We start from the raw sequence: 9479 nt of genomic DNA, 5'->3' as shown, positions 1-9479 counted from the left end.
TTAGTCGATCAGTAGTGGAGCCCAATTGGGGTCGATTAGGGATCTGTGTAGCTTTTGGGGTAGTCTTCTTTTATTTTGGTTCCGTAGTCAGACCTTGAGTGTATCTGGATAATGTAATGCTTTATTCATGTATTGTGTGAAGTGGCGATTGTAAGCCAACTACGTATCCTTTTCCCTTATTGTATTACATGGGTTGTTGTGAAGATTACCTCACTTGCGACATTGCTTTCAATGCGGTTATGCCTCTAAGTCATGCTTTGACACATGGGAGATATAGCCGCATCGAGGGCGTTACAAGTTGGTATCAGAGCCTTCCCCGACTTTAGGAGCCCCCCTGCTTGATCGAATCACCGGCGTTGTTGAGTCTAGAAAAAAATGTTTTGAGTCATTTAGGATATCAGAGAGTAGGATTCTTTTTACTCCTTAGTCCCTTCGTCGCTCTGGTGAGACATCCTGACGTAGAGTTTTGACTCTTCTCTTCTCAAATTTCACTAATTTTTTTAGGATCACGCGGGTATCTTGGAATCGTTCCGATGGTTTTGTGACAAGAACATTGTTCTTGGTGCCTCCTAACATTTAGGGGTTGTGGCAGTCTCCCGGGGACTTGAGCTCCGAGGTGTTGTCGTCACAATTTTATCGTTGCAGTTCTGGAATACCTGAGTTTCATCGACATCGAAAATCTCTGTTATGCAGCTGTTGGTGAGATAACCTCGACACCACCCAGTACTGGGGCGGGAGTTCGGGAGTATTGCCATAACTCGTATAACGGATGCTTTTCGAAGGTTTCTTGGTTATGTGTTGAAGGATGGATACAACTGGATGTAGGATTTGTTAGGTTTGGGTGAGATATTATGCTTCCCCTGTATCCCCAACACCTGATTGCATAACCAGAAAATTTCGGGAGTTTATAAGTGGGAATTCAAGTAGCACTTAGGATTTCTTTCCAACAGATGTATGATTTGAAACTGGGGTTCGATGTCTAGTGGTCCGCCTATCCACGGTTGGTTTTACAGTGGTCTCATTGTGTCTTAAAGAGTCCTTGGCTATGCCGACTCGGGGATGCTTCGTATGTCATGTGCACTACCTTGTACATGATGGTGTTGTATGATCGAGCCCGTGTAGGCCCCACCATGAAAACTTCAGACGAAATCTCTATCATATGTTTGTTCCGGCTTATTCTGCAAGCCAATCTTTTGTTTTTGCCTTGAGTTGTGGTATTCGAGTTGCTTCGAAGTCAAGTGTTGATTCCATACCTTTCATAAACAGTGTTCTCATACTCTGACGTGAATACTAATCCATCCTAATAATCGAGATTGTCATGTCAATCCTTTTTCAACCGGCGTGTTTCTCTTCAAGTGGACCCGATCATTTCAACATCAGCAAGATCAAATATTAGTTCTTCTCAACGGTGTTTGCTTCATCCGTCTTCAGGTTGCCTTTGTTTTTCCCACCCTCCCTCCCTGTGTTTCTTCAAGGACTCAGATTTCTTCATCAAGTATCCATTTCATTGTTGTGGAGTCTTTCCATTCTTTTCCGTCAATGTCTTATCCGATGATCTCTCATGAAGATTCTAACGGAGCTTCAAGTTCATCATTCTTCGTTCTTTTTCTTCTTCGATGGATTCAATTCAAGCTTTGTCGGTCATATCTTTTCCTCGTTTCAATGCTTTTGTTATGCCGGTGCACCTCATAATAATTCACTTCTCGCTATTCATTTGTTCCGGAGTGCTCAAGATATCTCAATAGGCTCGTCTTGTCATTCAAGACCCGTTCAACCTATTTCGAGGTTGTTATCTCATTCAAGCCATTTAAATAAATCGGTGCAATCTCTCTTCAAAATCGTTCGACGGTGTATCTTTTGAGTGGGCCCATAACCCACAGGTCTTTTCCCAGGATCTTACCTGACTCTTCTTTTCCCGGCGTTATTCTCAAATTCATTTCAAAGTTTGACGTAAGAATGAATTATCATCACTCTTATGTATTTTCTCCAAGATCTGTCAAATTCTTTTCACCGTTGGCTCAACCTTTCTATTCGTCATCCCGGAGTATCTCAACAATTTGGTGGCGTTTCTCGTCGTCATTCTCGAATTTTGAAGACCGAAGTAGAGTTTTTCCTCCCAAAACTTACTCCGTTCTCGTGAAGATTCATGGGCCTAGTTTATTGCCAATCTCTCATAATTGTTTTCAATTGTGAGAATTCTTTACACCTATCCTGAGCAATTCAGGAGTCTTTTTAGTTTGATTTCCCAAAGCCCATCATTTTAGAAGATTTATTCATTCTCAGCTTTCAGCTATCATTCTCCAAATCTTACCGGTGCATCATTCAAGTTTTCTCTTATTAGCTCGTGATTCTCTTCGTTCTCATGTATCTAATTCTCTCAAGCATCTTCATTCACTTTTCCAATTCTACCCGGTGATTTGTGCCTTTGCTACGTTCCTTTTCAATTCTTACGGTGGTTCTTCCAAGATTCTTCTCCCTTTGTTTATCATATCAATTTATTCGTTGTTTCAATCCTATCGGTGGATCATTGAAGGCCTCTTCAAGTTGGTGCTATATCTATCTTAATCCTTTTCAACGAGAATAAGTAGTATGCAAAATCGGTTGATTGTCATCAATTTAAATTGGTGAAGGATAAGCATAATGTAATTCTTATTCTTGTTTCATTGAGTAAATTCAATTCCTGCTTTCCGGAGTGGTTCATCTTATCAATTCTCGGTTTCACTTGATTCATCTTTCTTTTTCCCGGAGTTCCAAGTTCTCTCAATTATTTCACCATGGATATCCATCTAAATCGTTACAAGGATTCACCTTGTGTTTTCAACTTCTCTTTCTTCTCGTTATCCTTTTGTTACCGGAGTTCTTCATGAAGGTTCTACATGATGGTTCATAAAGGATTTAATTCCTTTTCGAAGTGTTCATCGAGATTCTTTTCAGAGGAGCTCATGCATTCTTCATCTTGCAATCCGGAGTGCAATTCTTTGTACCGTATCATTGGAGGTGGTATTATGTCATTCGTGATAATTTCCCGTCGTGCTCCGTGATTCACAAGTTATCAAGAATGAGATATTTTAAATCCATCAATCTCGTCATTGGAGTTATCTTGGGTTATATTTCACCTAAAGCTTTCCCTAAGGATTGTTGCTAGTAATGGTGATAATATATGATCCAAGTTATTCATCTATCCTCCCGGTGAAATATTTTCTCGTCTCCTTGTTCATATCAATCCAATTCTTTTTCCGTGAGTGGCAAGTTGTCACCTCATAATTTTAAGAAGTCTTCTATAAGTCCATATCAAGCTTGTTCTTTTCGTTGTTGATTTCCCAACAACTCCGTTCAATCCTTCTTTTAAGGATGCTTTTCAAATTCTATTGTGGTAGAAGATGTCATTTTCTTCTCAACTCTTTCCTTTCCAATGATCCAACTTCTATTCTTTTGTTCCAGAGGCATTGTGATGTTGCTCTCTTCAACCCATCTTCTTGTTTTGTCAGGATCGTGTTCTTTTCTTGGTTTATCCATTTAACCGGGGTGTTGTGTCATTTTGCTCAAGCTCTTTCATTTTATCAAGTCTTTCATCTCTTTTCAACCGAAGTGCTACCCGAATCGGCTCTTTCTTTTCCTCTTTCTTAACGGAGTGCTTTCAACTTCGTTCATCTCTATTGTATTATTTTCTCGAAATGGCTTAACCTTTTAAAGGTTCTTTGGTTTCACTCATTTGTCAAAGAAGCAACTTAGTTTTACCTCTTCTTTTTCTCTTCCATTTTCCCCTCCGGTGCCATTCTAGATCTCGGGACGAGATCCTCTCGTAGTGGTGGAGTGTTGTAGTGCCCCGAGACCGATGTGCTAGGTGTCCTCTAGTTATTTGCTGTTGTTGCCTTGTCATTGCTTGCGTGTCATGCATCTCATATCATGTCATCATGTGCATTGCATTTGCATACATGTTCGTCTCATGCATCCGAGCTTTTTCCCCGTTGTCCATTTTGCAATCTGGCGCTCCTATGTCCTCCGGTGTTCCTTTCTACTTCTTTTCGTGCGCGGGTGTTAAACGTTTTTGGATTGGATCGAGACTTGTCATGCGGCCTTGGTTTACTACCGGTAGACCGCCTGTCAAGTTTCGTGCCATTTGGACTTCGTTTGATACTCCAACGGTTAACCGAGGGACCGAAAAGGCCTCGTGTGTGTTGCAGCCCAACACCCCTCCAAAGTGGCCCAAAACCCACCAAAACCTCCTCCATCACCTCGGTCGTTCAATCACGATCGCGTGGCCGAAAACCGCACCTCATTTGGACTCTCCTAGCTCCCTCTGTCGGAAATATGCCCTAGAGGCAATAATAAAATGATTATTATTATATTTCCTTGTTCATGATAATTGTCTATTATTCATGCTATAATTGTGTTATCCGGCAATCATAATACATGTGTGAATACATAGACCATAACATGTCCCTAGTGAACCTCTAGTTAACTAGCTCATTGATCAACAGATAGTCATGGTTTTCTGACTATGGACATTGGATGTCATTGATAACGGGATCACATCATTAGGAGAATGATGTGATGGACAAGACCCAATCCTAAGCATAGCACAAGATCATGTAGTTCGTTTGCTAGAGCTTTTCCAATGTCAAGTATCATTTCCTTAGACCATGAGATCGTGTAACTCCCGGATGCCGTAGGAGTGCTTTGGGTGTACCAAACGTCACAACGTAACTGGGTGACTATGAAGGTATACTACAGGTATCCCCGAAAGTATCTGTTGGGTTGACACGGATCGAGACTGGGATTTGTCACTCCTTATGACGGAGAGGTATCTCTGGGCCCACTCGGTAATGCATCATCACAATGAGCTCAATGTGACCAAGTATTTGGTCATGGGATCATGCATTACAGTACGAGTAAAGTGACTTGCCGGTAACGAGATTGAACGAGGTATTGGGATACCGACGATCGAATCTCGGGCAAGTAACGTACCGATTGACAAAGGGAATTGAATACGGGATTGATAGAATCCTTGACATCATGGTTCATCCGATGAGATCATCGTGGAACATGTGGGAGCCAACATGGGTATCCAGATCCCGTTGTTGGTTATTGACCGGAGAGTCGTCTCGGTCATGTCTACATGTCTCCCGAACCCGTAGGGTCTACACACTTAAGGTTCGGTGACGCTAGGGTTGTAGAGATATTAGTATGCGGTAACCTGAAAGTTGTTTAGAGTCTCGAATGAGATCCCGGACATCATGAGGAGTTCCGGAATGGTCCAGAGGTGAAGATTTATATATAGGAAGTCCAGTTTCGGCCATTGGGAAAGTTTCGGCGGTAATCGGTATTGTACCGGGACCACCGGAAGGGTCCCGGGGCTCCACCGGGTGGGGCCACCTATCCCGGAGGGCCCCATGGGCTGAAGTGTGAGGGGAACCAGCCCCTGGTGGGCTGGTGCGGCCCCATGGGCCTCCCCATGCGCCTAGGGTTGGAAACCCTAGGGGTGGGGGGCGCCCCACCTGACTTGGGGGGCAAGTCCCCCCCTTGGCCGCCGCCCCCCTTGGAGATTGGATCTCCTAGGGCCGGCCCCCCTAGGGGTCCTATATATAGTGGGGGGAGGGAGGGCAGCCGACCCAAGCCCTTGGCGCCTCCCTCTCCCCTCGCAACACATCTCTCTCTCTCTCGTTGGAGCTTGGCGAAGCTCTACCGAGATCACCGCTGCTTCCACCACAACGTCGTCGTGCTACTGGATCTCCATCAACCTCTCCTTCCCCTTGGTGGATCAAGAAGGAGGAGACGTCTTGCCAACCGTACGTGTGTTGAACGCGGAGGTGCCGTCCGTTCGGCACTTGGTCATCGGTGATTTGGATCACGACGAGTACGACTCCATCAACCCCGTTCTCTTGAACGCTTCCGCTCGCGATCTACAAGGGTATGTAGATGCACTCCCCTTTACCTCGTTGCTAGATGACTCCATAGATTGATCTTGGTGATGCGTAGAAAATTTTAAAATTCTGCTACGTTCCCCAACAGTGGCATCATGAGCTAGGTCTATGCGTAGTTTCTATGCACGAGTAGAACACAAGTAGTTGTGGGCGTTGATTTTGTCAATTTACTTACCGTTACTAGTCTTATCTTGATTCGGCGGCATCGTGGGATGAAGCGGCCCGGACCGACCTTACACGTACGCTTACGTGAGACTGGTTCCACCGACTGACATGCACTAGTTGCATAAGGTGGCTAGCGGGTGTCTGTCTCTCCCGCTTTAGTCGGATCGGATTCGATGAAAAGGGTCCTTATGAAGGGTAAACAGAAATTGGCATATCACGTTGTGGTTTTGGCGTAGGTAAGAAACATTCTTGCTAGAAACCTATAGCAGCCACGTAAAAACTTGCAACAACAATTAGAGGACGTCTAACTTGTTTTTGCAGCATGTGCCATGTGATGTGATATGGCCAAAGGATGTGATGAATGATATATGTGATGTATGAGATTGATCATGTTCTTGTAATAGGAATCACGACTTGCATGTCGATGAGTATGACAACCGGCAGGAGCCATAGGAGTTGTCTTAATTTATTTATGACATGCGTGTCAACATAAACGTCATGTAATTACTTTACTTTATTGCTAAACCGTTAGCCATAGTAGTAGAAGTAATAGATGATGAGACAACTTCATGAAGACACGATGATGGAGATCATGGTGTCATGCCAGTGACGATGATGATCATGGCGCCCCGAAGATGGAGATCAAAAGGAGCAAATGATATTGGCCATATCATGTCACTATTTGATTGCATGTGATGTTTATCATGTTTTAGCTTCTTATTTGCTTAGAACGACGGTAGTAAATAAGATGATCCCTCACAATAATTTCAAGAAAGTGTTCCCCCTAACTGTGCGCCGTTGCGAAAGTTCGTTGTCTCGAAGCACCACGTGATGATCGGGTGTGATAGATTCTAATGTTCACATACAACGGGTGTAAGCCAGATTTACACATGCAAAACACTTAGGTTGACTTGACGAGCCTAGCATGTACAGACATGGCCTCGTAACACAAGAGACCGAAAGGTCGAACATGAGTCGTATGGAAGATACGATCAACATGGCGATGTTCACCGATGATGACTAGTCCGTCTCACGTGATGATCGGACATGATCTAGTTGAGTCGAATCATGTATCACTTAGATGACTAGAGGGATGTCTAATCTGAGTGGGAGTTCATTAAATAATTTGATTAGATGAACTTAGTCTAAAAAATCTTTGCAAAATGTCTTGTAGATCAAATGGCCAACGCTCATGTCAACCTCAACTTCAACGCGTTCCTAGAGAAAACCAAGTTGAAAGATGATGGCAGCAACTATACGGACTGGGTCCGGAACCTGAGGATCATCCTCATAGCTGCCAAGAAAGCATATGTCCTAGAAGCACTGCTAGGTCAAGCACCCATCCCAGAGAACCAAGACGTTATGAACGCTTGGTAGTCACGTGCTGATGATTACTCCCTCGTTCAGTGCGGCATGCTTTACAGCTTAGAACCGAGGCTCCAAAAGTGTTTTGATCAACACGGAGCATATGAGATGTTCAAAGAGCTGAAAATGGTTTTCCAAGCTCATGCCCAGGTCGAGAGATATGGAGTCTCCGACAAGTTCTACAGTTGTAAGATGGAGGAAAATAGTTCTGTCAGTGAGCACATACTCAAAATGTCTGGGTTGCACAACCACTTGTCCCAGCTGGACATTAACCTCCCGGACGAGGCGGTCATTGACAGAATCCTTCAGTCGCTCCCACCTAGCTACAAGAGCTTTGTGATGAACTACAATATGCAGGGGATGGTGAAAACTATTCCTGAAGTATTTTCAATGCTGAAATCAGCGGAGGTGGAAATCAAAAAGGAACATCAAGTGTTGATGGTCAATAAAACCACTAGTTTCAAGAAAGGCAAGGGTAAGAAGAACTTCAAGAAGGACGGCAAGGGAGTTTCCGCGCCCGGTAAATCAGTTGCCGAGAAGAAGCCAAAGAATGGACCCAAACCTGAGACTAAGTGCTGGAAGCGGAACTGCCCCAAATACTTAGTGGACAAGAAGGCCGACAACACTAAAGGTATATGTGATATACATGTAATTGATGCGTACCTTACCAGTACTCGTAGTAGCTCCTGGGTATTTGATACCGGTGCGGTTGCTCATATTTGTAACTCAAAACAGGAGTTGCGGAATAAGCGGAGACTGGCAAAGGACGAGGTGACGATGCGCGTCGGGAATGGTTCCAAGGTCGATGTGATCGCCGTCGGCACGCTACCTCTATATTTACCTATGGGATTAGTTTTAAACCTCAATAATTGTTATTTAGTGCCAGCTTTGAGCATGAACATTGTATCTGGATCTCGTTTAATACGAGATGGCTACTCATTTTAATCCGAGAATAATGGTTGTTCTATTTATATGAGAGATATGTTTTATGGTCATGCCCCGCTGGTCAATGGTTTATTCTTAATGAATCTCGAACGTGAAGTTACACATATTCATAGTGTGAATACCAAAAGATGTAAGATTGATAATGATAGTCCCACATATCTGTGGCACTGCCTCCTTGGTCACATCGGTGTCAAACGCATGAAGAAGCTCCATACAGATGGACTTTTGGAGTCTCTTGATTTCGAATCATTTGACACATGCGAACCATGCCTCATGGGTAAAATGACCAAGACTCCGTTCTCCGAAACAATGGAGCGAGCAACCAACTTATTGGAAATTATACATACTGATGTGTGCGGTCCAATGAGCGTTGAGGCTCGTGGTGGCTATCGTTATGTTCTCACTCTCACTGATGACTTAAGTAGATATGGGTATGTCTATATGATGAAACACAAGTCTGACACCTTTGAAAAGTTCAAGGAATTTCAGAATGAGGTAGAGAATCAACATGACCAAAAGGTAAAATTCTTACGACCAGATCGTGGGGGAGAATATTTAAGTCACGAATTTGGTATGCACTTAAGGAAATGTGGAATCGTTTCACAACTCACGCCGCTTGGAATGCCTCAGCGTAACGGTGTGTCCGAACGTCGTAATCACACTCTATTGGATATGGTGCGATCTATGATGTCACTCACTGATTTACCGCTATCATTTTGGGGACACGCTCTAGAGACAGCTACATTCACTTTAAATAGGGCACCGTCTAAATCCGTTGAGACGACACTGTATGGATTATGGTTTGGGAAGAAACCTAAGCTGTCATTTCTAAAAGTTTGGGGATGTGATGATTATGTCAAGAAACTTCAACCTGAAAAGCTTGAACCCAAGTCAGAAAAATGAGTCTTCATAGGATACCCTAAGGAAACCATTGGGTATACCTTCTACCTCAGATCCGAAGGCAAGATCTTTGTTGCCAAGAACGGGTCCTTTCTGGAGAAAGAGTTTCTCTCGAGAGAAGTAAGTGGGAGGAAAGTAGAACTCGATGAAGTACTGCCTCTTGAACCAGAAAGTAGCGCA

This window comes from Triticum aestivum, chromosome 2A, assembly GCF_018294505.1.
Source record: "Triticum aestivum cultivar Chinese Spring chromosome 2A, IWGSC CS RefSeq v2.1, whole genome shotgun sequence".
Classification (NCBI taxonomy): Eukaryota; Viridiplantae; Streptophyta; class Magnoliopsida; order Poales; family Poaceae; genus Triticum; species Triticum aestivum.
This window is presented reverse-complemented; position numbering follows the sequence as displayed.